The sequence below is a fragment of the Carcharodon carcharias genome, chromosome 6, assembly GCF_017639515.1.
Source record: "Carcharodon carcharias isolate sCarCar2 chromosome 6, sCarCar2.pri, whole genome shotgun sequence".
Lineage (NCBI taxonomy): Eukaryota > Metazoa > Chordata > Chondrichthyes > Lamniformes > Lamnidae > Carcharodon > Carcharodon carcharias.
Window position 1 is genome coordinate 169,654,029 of NC_054472.1, and position 13,044 is coordinate 169,667,072.

Here is a 13,044-nt window from a genome sequence, read left to right on the forward strand (position 1 = left end):
AGAAGTACACACACATAGGAAATACACACACACAAGAAATAGACACAAACACAAAAAAATAGGCAAGAAATACACACAAACAAGAAATATACACACACACAAGAAATACACACACAAGTACACACACATAAGAAATACGCACACACAAGAAACACATGCACACACACGTGAAATAAACACACACAAGAAATACGCACATGCAATAAATATACACACACAAGAAATGCACACACAAGAAACACACAGACACAAGAAATACATACACAAGAAATATATATATATACACAAGAAATACACATGCACACGCACAAAAGAAATACACACACATACAAGGTATACGCACATGCACAAGAAACACACAGACACACACACAAGAAATACACACATGCACATGCACACACAGAAAATACACATGTATGCACACTCACAAGAAATACACACACATACATACAAGAAATGCACACACAAGAAACACACACACACACAAGGAACGCACACACAAGAAGTATGCACACACAAGAAATACACACACACATACAAGAAATACATGTACACACACACACACACACAAGAAATACACACACAAGGAATGCGCACACACACAAGAAACACACACACACGAGAAATACACACGGATAGGAAGTACACACACAAACAAGAAACAAAGACACCCACAAGAAATACACACAAGAAATACACGCACACAAGAAATACTCACACACACAAGAAACACACACACACGAGAAATACACACGGATAGGAAGTACACACACAAACAAGAAACAAAGACACCCACAAGAAATACACACAAGAAATACACGCACACAAGAAATACTCACACACAAGGAATGCGCACACACAAGAAACACACACACACACACAAGAAATACACACAGATAGGAAATACACTCAAACAAGAAATACACACAAACAAGAAACACCCACAAGAAATACACACAAGAAATACATGCACACAAGAAATACATGCACACAAGAAATACACACACACAAGAAACACATGCTCACACACAAAACAAATACACATATACACAAGGTATACACATACAGAAGAAACACACACAGACACACACACAAGAAAGATACACACATAAGAAATACATACACACATACACACACACACAAGAAATACACACATACATGCATACTCAAGAAATACCCACACCTACATACAAGAAATGCACTCCCATGAAATACACACACAAGAAATACACACATACAAGAAATACACACACACACAGGAAATACACACACACACAAGAAACACACACACACAAGAAACACACACACACACAAGAAGTATGCACACACACAAGAAATACACACACACACATACAAGGAATACATGCACACACACACCTAAGAAATACACACAACTAAGAAATACACACACAAGAAATACATACACATGCACACAAGAAATTCAGACACAGACACAGACACATACACACAAGAAATACACACACACAAAAAAAATACACGTGCACATGCACACAAGAAATACACACACAAAACAATTATGCACACGTGCACAGAAGAAATATACACACACACAAGAAATACATGCACACACAAGTACACAGACACAAGAAATAAACACACACAAGAAATACGCACATGCATATGCAATAAATATACACACACAAGAAATGCACACACAAGAAACACACAGACGCAAGAAATACATACACACAAGAAACATATATACACACACAAGAAATACACATGCACACACACAAAAGAAATACACACACATACAAGGTATACACACATGCACAAGAAACACACAGACACACACACAAGAAATACACACATGCACATGCACACACAGGAAATACACATGTATGCACACACACACACAAGAAATACACACACATACATACAAGAAATGCACACACATGAAATACACACACAGGAAATACACACACACACAAGAAACACACACACACACAAGTATGCGCACACACAAGAAATACACACACATACAAGGAATACATGCACACACACACCTAAGAAATACACACACCTAAGAAATACACACACAAGAAATACATACACACGCACACAAGAAATGCAGACACAGACACAGACACATACACACAAGAAATACACACACACACACAAAATACACATGCACATGCACACAAGAAATACACACACAAAACAAATACACACACATGCGCAGAAGAAATATACACACACACAAGAAATACATGCACACAAGAAGTACACAGACACAAGAAATAAACACACACAAGAAATACACACATGCGCATGCAATAAATATACACACATAATAAATGCACACACAAGAAACACACAGACACAAGAAATACATACACACAAGAAATATACATACACACACAAGAAATACACGTGCACACACAAAAGAAATACACACACATACAAGGTATACACATAAGCACAAGAAACACACAGACACACACACAAGAAATACATACATGCACATGCACACACAGTAAATACACATGTATGCACACACACAAGAAATACACACACATACATACAAGAAATCCACACACATGAAATACACACACACACAGGAAATACACACACAAGAAACACACACATAAGAAACACACACACAAACAAGAAGTATGCACACACACAAGAAATACAAACACTCATACAGGAATACATGCACACACACAAGCAAGAAATACACACACCTAAGAAATACACACACAAGAAATACATACACACGCACACAAGAAATGCAGACACACAAAATAAATACACGTGCATATGCACACATGAAATACACACACAAAACAAATACACACACGTGCACAGAAGAAATATACACACACACACAAGAAATACATGCACACACAAGAAGTACACACACACAAGAAATACGCACATGCATATGCAATAAATATACACACACAAGAAATGCACACAAAAGAAACACACAGACACAAGAAATACATACACACAAGAAATATATATACACACACAAGAAATACACATGCACAAAAACAAATGAAATGCACACACATACAAGGTATACACACATGCACAAGAGACACACACACAAGAAATACATACATGCACACACAGGAAATACACATGTATGCACACACACACAAGAAATACACACACCTAAGAAATACACACACAAGAAATACATACACACGCACACAAGAAATGCAGACACAGACACAGACACATACACGCAAGAAATACACACACAAAACAAATACGCACATGTGCACAGAAGAAATATACACACACACAAGAAGTATACAGACATGAAATAAACACACACAAGAAATACGCACATGCACATGCAATAAATATACACACACAAGAAACACACAGACACAAGAAATACATACACAAAAGAAATATGTATACAAACACACTAGAAATACACATGCACACAAACAAAAGAAATACACACACATACAAGGTATACCCACGTGCACAAGAAACACACAGATACACACACACAAAAATACATACATGCACATACAGGAAATACACATGTATGCACACACACACAAGAAATACACACACATACAAGAAATGCACATACATGAAATACACACACACACACAAGAAGTATGCACACACACAAGAAATACACACACACACATACAAGGAATAGATGCACACACACACAAGAAATACACACACCTAAGAAATTTACACACAAGAAATACATACACATGCACACAAGAAATGCAGACACAGACACATACACACGAAATATACAAACACACAAAAAGTACACGTGCACATGCACACAAGAAATACACACACAAAACAAATACGCACACATGCACAGAAGAAATATACACACACACAAGAAATACATGCACACACAAGAAGTACACAGACACAAGAAATAAACACACACAAGAAATGCGCACATGCACACACAATAAATATACACACACAAGAAATGCACACACACACAAGAAATATATACACACACACACAAGAAATACACATGCACACACACACACGTGAGATATACACACACACACAAGGTATACACACACACACACACAAGAAATACACACACAAAAAAACACACACAAGAAATACTCATGCATGCACACACATACAAGAAATACACACACACATGCACACTCAAGAAATACACACACATACGTACAAGAAATGCACACACATGAAATACACACACACAAGAAATACACACACACAAGAAACACACACACACACAAGAAGAATGCACACACACAAGGAATACACACACATACAAGAAATATGTGCACATACACACAAGAAGTACACACACATAGGAAATACACACACGCAAGAAATAGACAGACACACACACACAAGAAACGCAGGCACACACACAAGAAATATACACAAGAAATACACACATACAAGAAGTACATACACATAATAATTATGCACACACAAGAAACACATGCACACACACACGTGAAATAAACACACAAGAAATACGCACTTGCGCATGCAATAAATATACACACACAAGAAATGCACACACAAGAAACACACAGACACAAGAAATACATACACACAAGAAATATATATACACAGACAAGAAATACACATGCACACACACAAAAGAAATACACACACACACACACACACAAGGTATACACACATGCACATGAAACACACAGACACACACACACAAGAAATACACACACAAGAAATACATACATGCAAATGCACACACAGGAAATACACATGTATGCACACACACACACAAGAAATACACATACACAAGAAATACACACACATACATACAAGAAATGCACACACATGAAATACACACACACACACAAGAAACACACACACACAAGTATGCACACACAAGAAATACACACACACATACAATGAATACATGCACACACACACAAGAAATACACACACCTAAGAAATACACACACAAGAAATACACACACACACAAGAAATGCAGACACAGACACATTCACACAAGAAATGCACACACACAACAAATACGCACACATGCACACAAGAAATATACACACAAGAAATACATGCATACACAAGTATTACACACACACAAGAAATGTACACAGAAGAAACACACAGACACAAGAAATACATACGCACAAGAAATATATACGCACACACAAGAAATACATACATGCACATGCACACACAAGAAATACACACACAGAAGAAATACACACACATACATACAAGAAATGCACACATATGAAACACACACACACAGGAAATACACACACACAAGAAACACACACTCACACACACACACAAGAAGTATGCACACACACAAGAAATACACACACACATACAAGGAATACATGCACCCGCACACACAAGAAATACTCACACCTAAGAAATACACACACAAGAAATACACACACACAAAAAAATACACGTGCACATGCACACAAGAAATACACACACACACACAACAAATACACACGTGCACACAAGAAATATACACACATACACACAAGAAATGCACACACACACAAGAAATACACATGCACACACACACATAAGAAATACACATACATGCACACACATGCATGCACACACACACACACACACACACACACACACAAGAAATACACACACACATGCACACTCAAGAAATACACACACATACATACAAGAAATGCACACCCATGAAATACACACACACAAGAAATACACACACAAGAAGTGCACACACAAGAAACACACACACACAAGAAGTATGCACACACACAAGAAATACACACACATACAAGAAATATGTGCACACACACAAGAAGTACACACACATAGGAAATACTCACACACACACAAGAAACACAGGCACACACACAAGAAATATACACAAGAAATATACACATACAAGAAATACACGCACACAAGAGATACACATACAAGAAATACACACACAAGAAGTACGCACACATAAGAAATACGCACACACAAGAAACACATGCACACACGTGAAATAAACACACACAAGAAATACGCACATGCGCATGCAATAAATATACACACACACAAGAAATGCACACACAAGAAACACACAGACACAAGAAATACATACACACAAGAAATATATACGCACACACAAGAAATACACATGCACACACACATAAGAAATACACACACACACACAGGAAATACACACACACAAGAAACACACACGCACACACACAAGAAGTATGCACACACACAAGAAATACACACACACATACAAGGAATACATGCACACACACACACACAAGAAATACACACACCTAAGAAATACACACACAAGAAATACACACACACACACACACAAGAAATACACACACAAGAAATACACACACACACAAAAATACACGTGCACATGCACACAAGAAATACACACACAACAAATACACACACGTGCACACAAGAAATATACACACACACAAGAAATGCACACACACACACAAGAAATACACATGCACACACACACACATAAGAAATACACACACACACACACATGAAACACACACAGGCACACACACACAAGAAATACACACACCTACAAGAAATACACACATATACAGACAAGAAATACGTGCAGGTGCACACAAGAAACAAACATGAGAACAAATACACACACACAAAGCAATGCACACATGTGAACACAATAAATACATGCACACACACACAAGAAATAAATACACACACAAGAAATACACACATACAAGAAATACATACATGCACACACAAGTACACATGCATGTACACACACACACAAGAAATACACACACAGATACACACATGCACAATAAATACACACACAGACACACAAGAAATACACACACATACATACAAGAAATGCACACACAAGAAATACACACACATGCATACAAGAAATACAAACATACACACACAAGAAATACACACACACACCATAGAAATACATACAGTGAAAAATAGACACAAGAACGAGAGCACACACGCTTTAACCTAGACAGCAGTTGTGCACACAGGTAATTCTTCTTACTCAGTCACTCAGGATCGAGGATGACCTGCTTCCACTCTGGTTTGATGGTTTTGGAGATGGCTGGTAAGTCCAATGTGTGATCTGCAAATTCTGCTTCATGTCAGGTAGGCTTGAAGAGTCAGCTAGATGGGTTGTTTGGGGGTTTGTGTGCTCTCTCTGATGCCTCTACTTTGCCTCTGTGTGTTCCTGATGAAGTCTCTTGGTGTGTTTGATGTCTTCCCAAATGACCCTTCCCATTTTGGTCAGTGACAAGCCAGGGTCTCCCATGAGTCGACGGGGATGTTTGACCTCATCAGGGATGCTTTGTGAACATCCCTAAAGCATTTCTGCTGTCCCCCGGGAATCTCCTGCTGTGACCGAGTTCCGAGTAGAACATTTGTTTTGGGAGTCTGTTAGGCATACAAACAACATGTCCTGCCCAGCAGTGCTGGTTTTGAGTGATTAACGCTACGTTGTTGGATATGTTGGCTTGGGAGAGGACACTGCTGTTCAACTGCCTTTCTTGCCACTGGATTTGGAGCATCCTGCGAAGGCACCGCTGATGTTTGGTCACCAGCGCTTTAGGTGCCTACTGTGGATTGTTCAACTCTCCAAAGCAGATAGGATTGGTGAGATCAGTACTGCCTGGTAAAGGTACCTTAGTCTCAAGTTTAAGATCCTGGTCCTCAAATACTCTTTTCCTCAGTCAGGTAACAGACAGGTAACACACAAACACTAAGAGCCAAAGAATCCAACACACAGATAGAAACAGATTAACAGAACCACACCATTTAAAGATACAACCCAGAATGAGTCTTCAGGGTGGGCAATTTATAATCTTCCATTCATTTTGCCCTGTTTTTACCCGAGAGGTTTAAACTCTCTGTTACATTTACTCTTATTAACTATTGGCGTTTGTGCAGATTTTCACATTTTTGCTGATGTACCTGTAGCTTAGTGCCTATTTGCTTTCAGCCAATGTCCCGCATTAAACCAACCCACAATAAATCATCAAAGCTCTGGTGGTAGGCATTGATTTTTATTCTTTCGTGGGATGTGGGAGTGGCTGACAAGACTAGCATTTGTTGCCCATCCTTAATTGCCCTTGAACTGAGTGACTTACTAGGCCATTTCGGAGGAGTGTTAAGAGTCAATTAGACATTGATTTGTTTTAATTTGCCTGACCACGCTGTTTTGTTTGAATTGCAACAAGGTATTTGCTGAGAATAGTCGGCGCAGGCAAAGTATAAAGCAATCCTTTCTGAGTTAGTCAAAAAAACACAGTGAGCACTGAAGCTTGGATCTGGATCTCTGTCTAGCTTCGAAGGATTCAACTTTGGAAACAATTACACGTACAAAAACTCCCATCTATAATGATCACCCGGGGGATGGGGCCTAAGAAGCCCTATATGGACAGTTGGCTTTGAAATGTTCACGTAAACAGAGATATTTAAACTATCACGAGCACTGTTGACAGGCCACTGCGGTAAGGGCGAGATCTTTCCAGTCAGACGAAATGGGGGAAAATACCCTTCCCAAAGGTGGCAAGCTCAAACTGTGACAAAGGATGAGGCTTCACAGGGTCTAGGGCAAGAATATATTAAAAAAGCTATTAAGTTGAAGGGGGAACCTATATTTTGGAATGAGGCGGGTGGCTTATTTAAAACAAAGTATTTTAAAATCAAAATCAATTTCAATAAGAAACATTTGCCAGGATCTGTCTCAGAAAACAAAGGCATTTGGCTTAAAGCTGGGGGACTGGGTGGCGGGAAATAATCTGATTGTCTTAAAAGCTTTGAGACAACAGTTTCTGTTAATTTATACCACTTTTGGCTGTCTCCCAGGAGCTTGTTTTGAGTGAAATGGATCTAATAATAGTTCTTTTAAAGAAGTTAACTGGCCAAATATTACAAAATATACATTTAATTCTCTTTCCTATGGCTGCCATACTTTGCCCATGGTTTTTCTTTGTTCTGTCTTTCCAGGGTTTATCTCCAGTCTGGGGTTTCATTGGGCCAATTAGTCCATTCCCAAACACAAACTGGTCCAGGTGAGAACAGTGTGCTTTTATATGTTATTTTTGGTTAAATACAATTAATTTATTAAATATATTTGGTTGTCTTGTCGTCCCCCCACCTCCCCCCCCACCACTCCTCATTACAAATTTGCTCCCTTTCATCTTTTAAAGTCATATTTAACTCTGGCAATAAGGCATCATTATCATACCAGGCTGTTACCAAATGGTCATTCTTCAGATGTGGACCTACACATTCAAGTTGCATACTTTCTAGTAAAGATCAATTTAACGTAGCCATGAGTAGGAATCCTGGCTGATTTCCTTCTTCATAGCTCAGAAACACTGAGGCTAATTGTAATAGCCCCAGCTGAAGCTAATTTGAAGTTAGACTGTAGGATTGGAATCCCTTCCAACTGGGAAATTTATGGAACATAATTTCAAACCCATGGACATGTTTTGACCTCATGATTGGAACTATAACTTACAAAAAAGATAAGCTGCAGTCAGCAGTATAGGGCTGGGCAGCAAGAGGTTAATTCAGACATTTAGTGAAAAAACAGTGACTCATCAAAAGGGTTTGGATATGGATTGACTGCTATCAGAGAACAATGGTACCAGGGAAATGTCATTACCTGCCATCAACTAATGCAACCAAGAATTTTGATTACACAATACAATGGCACAAAAGACATACCATCAATAAAATACACTCAAGGAATTATGCAACCAGGGTCTGCACCACAGACAATAATGCTAGAATAGAGTCATTCAAACCCTCAATAACTTTGGAGCCAGGTGTTGTTACTGTGCTGTTACTGTACCACATCAAACAGCAGGAGAATTGCTCCTACAATGAGAACTGATAATATTCATCTGGATACGTCTTCCATGGAAAACCCCATATTGTTTGAACCAGCAGGAACTGATGACATTTGTCTGGACTTTGCGTGGAATCAACTTGTGGGTGATTCAACGAAACAGTTGTGAATTATCAGAAGAAACTTGTCTTGATGGTCATTCTATTCAAGCCATACACTTGTGAATCTGGTGTCATGAACTTGAGTGTGGGGAGGGTTTCTGAGGAAAAGGAGGGACCCCAACAGACCAGTCTTGGTTAGTAATCTCCCCTCTGATATTGTTTATTGTAAAGTAAGGGAACTCTGCAAACCTGATGCCACTTAAGACCCATACTTATTATAGCTTTCTCAACAGGCCTCTGGGTCTCCACTTAAATATAAAACTACGGAACTGGATTCCTTCCTTTCTGCCAGTTGGAAACACGGCTGCCTGGCTTCAATTGGGTTTGACTGGAGCATGGGACCAGGTAAAATAAGCAGGTGACAAGAAAACACAAAAAAATCTTTTGCTATCACTCAAAACTTGTCCAGGAGTAAGACACCTCAATCGATTCACTCAGGACAGAGCAAGAACCCAACCTAGGGCTCCTGATCTGATTAGCTCAGGCATACACCATCTTTATAGAGACCGATTTGAAACTCTCCAGTTTTTACACTATAAGTTGGGAGAGGTTAGGTGCAATGGCTTAGGCTGTGTGAGGTAGAGACCCAAATTGCACAGAGGTCGGTTGGTTCATGTCCTTCAAAATGGCACTTTTAATTAAAACATGACTTTACACACCCAGCAATGTTGTTGGCTTCCCATATCTTACACTTAGGATTGTTGTACAACACAAGTAGAACTCTGTTTTGCCTTTAGCTGGACTCCTACTACTTGCTTTTCTTTTATCACCAGCTTCCATTTAGCAGGTCTTCAGTAGCAGGTGGCCTGATGGAATCATATCATCGTGCAGCACTGAAGGAGGCCATTTTTCCCATTATGCCTGTGTTAACTCTTTGAAAGAGCTGTCCAATTTAGTCTCACACTCCCAACTTCTTCTCCATAGACCTGTAGATTAATCCACTGCTCAATTAGTACCTGTTCAATTGTCTTCTGAAAGTTCCTGTGGAACCTGTTCCCAGTACTAGGAACATAGAAGCAGAGGTAGGCCATTCGGCCCTTCGAGCCTTCTCCGCCATTCAGTAAGATCATGGCTGATCTGGTTGTGGTCTCAATTCCACTTTCCTGTCTGCCCCCCATAACCCTTGACTCCCTTGTCCATCAACAATCTCTCTAACTCTGCCTTGAATAAATTCAATGACCCAGCTCCACTGCTTTCTGGGGAAGGGAATTCCACAGACCAATGACCCTCTGAAAAATAAAAAATCTCCTCACCTCCACCTTAAAAGGGAGACCTCTTATTTTTAAACTGTGTCCCCTAGTTGTAGTCTCCCCCACCACAAGTGAAAACATACTTTAGGTATTGACCCATCAAATCCCCTCAGGATCTTATATGTTTCAATATGATCACCTCCTTTTCTTCTAAACTCCAATGGTTATAGAGCCAACCCATTCAACCTTTCCTCATGGAATAAGCCCCTCCTCCCAGAAAAGAGTCAAGTAGGTAAAGCTACCCTGTAACACTGCCAACGAGGTCAACCACTTTTCCTGGCCTCTTAGTGATATTGTGCTGTTTGCCCAGATGTAACCTGTCGATGAAAAACACTGTGCATGCACAGTGTCAAATTTGGAACTGACACTCTGTGTACAAACTTAATTTGCTGTCAGTTCAGGGGAAACTGGTAGCATCATTTAAAGGTAAATTTGGGAAAACGGTGTTCTTAATCTACATTATAAAAGAAAGAACATGTATTTATATAGCTCCTTTCATTACCTTAGGAGACCCCGAAGCACTTTGCAGCCAATGAAATATTTTCGAAGCGTAGTTGCTGCTTTAGAGTCGGAAATGTGGTGTCCAACCTACACACAGCAAACTCTCACAAGCAGCAACCCGATAATGGCCAGATGTTGGCTGAGGGACGGATATTGGCCCAGGACTGGGAGAACACCCCTACCTTTCTTCCAGCCATGGCTGCGGTATCTTTTACGTCTACCTAAGAGGGTGCCTGGGTTTAACAGATTCATCCATTGTTGGCTGCCAAAAGAACCAGAGGGGAAGTGAGGGGACTCTTTTTTTCCCGTAGCGAATTGCTACCATCTAGAGTCCACTGCCTGAAAGGGTGGCGGAAAGAGACTCAACTGTAACTTCTAAACAGGAGTTGGGTATATACTTGAAAAGGAAAAAATTGCAAGGCTATAGGGAAAAACAGGAGAATGGGACTAATTGGATTGGTTTTTCAAAGAGTTGGTATAGGCACAATGGGTTGAATGGCCTCCTTCTGTGCTGTATGATTCCAAGTATTGTGTGAAAACAGCTGAAAACATGCTTTGACAGTACTTTGAGAAATACATTACACACAGGTGATTGATGTGGCTATCACCTTTCCCTCAAAATCTGTTTGTATGTTTTTCTGAATCCTCGCTCCCTGAGGCAAAGCAGATTTGCTTTACTAAGCCTTTGGGGAGTAGCAGGGGAGGGAGGTCCATGGCCAGATCACTGCTTCCGTTATGTATGCTTATGTATTAATTTTAGCACCAACACTAGCCCTGTGTTAGCAAAAAACACAAGCTTTGTTTTAGGATTACTGCAAAAATAGACAGTACTTTATTTGGAGATTAGGATAATTATAAACAGTGTTTTTGCTTCAGGGCCAGCGTAAAATGGTATTTGAATTTTAGGATTAGGATTGGCGGAGGCACTAGCATTGTTTTAGGATTACAATCAGTGAAAACATTTGCCTTTCAGGTTAGTTTCGGAATGCTGACCCTACCTCAGCTCATCAGTCTCATCCATGCCTTTGTTACCTCTAGGATTTCACTATTCTGGGTGGCCTCCCACATTCTACTCTCTGTAAACTTGAGATCATCCAAAACTCTGCTTGTACTAAGTCCTATTCATCTATCACCCCTGGGCTCATTGACCAACATTGGCTCCCGATGAAGCAATGCCTCAATTTTAAATCTTCATTCTTGTTTTCAAATCCCTCTATGGCTTTGCCGCTCTATATCACTGTAAAGTTCTCCAGCTTTACAACCCTCTCAGATCTCCGCACTTCTCTAATTCTGGCC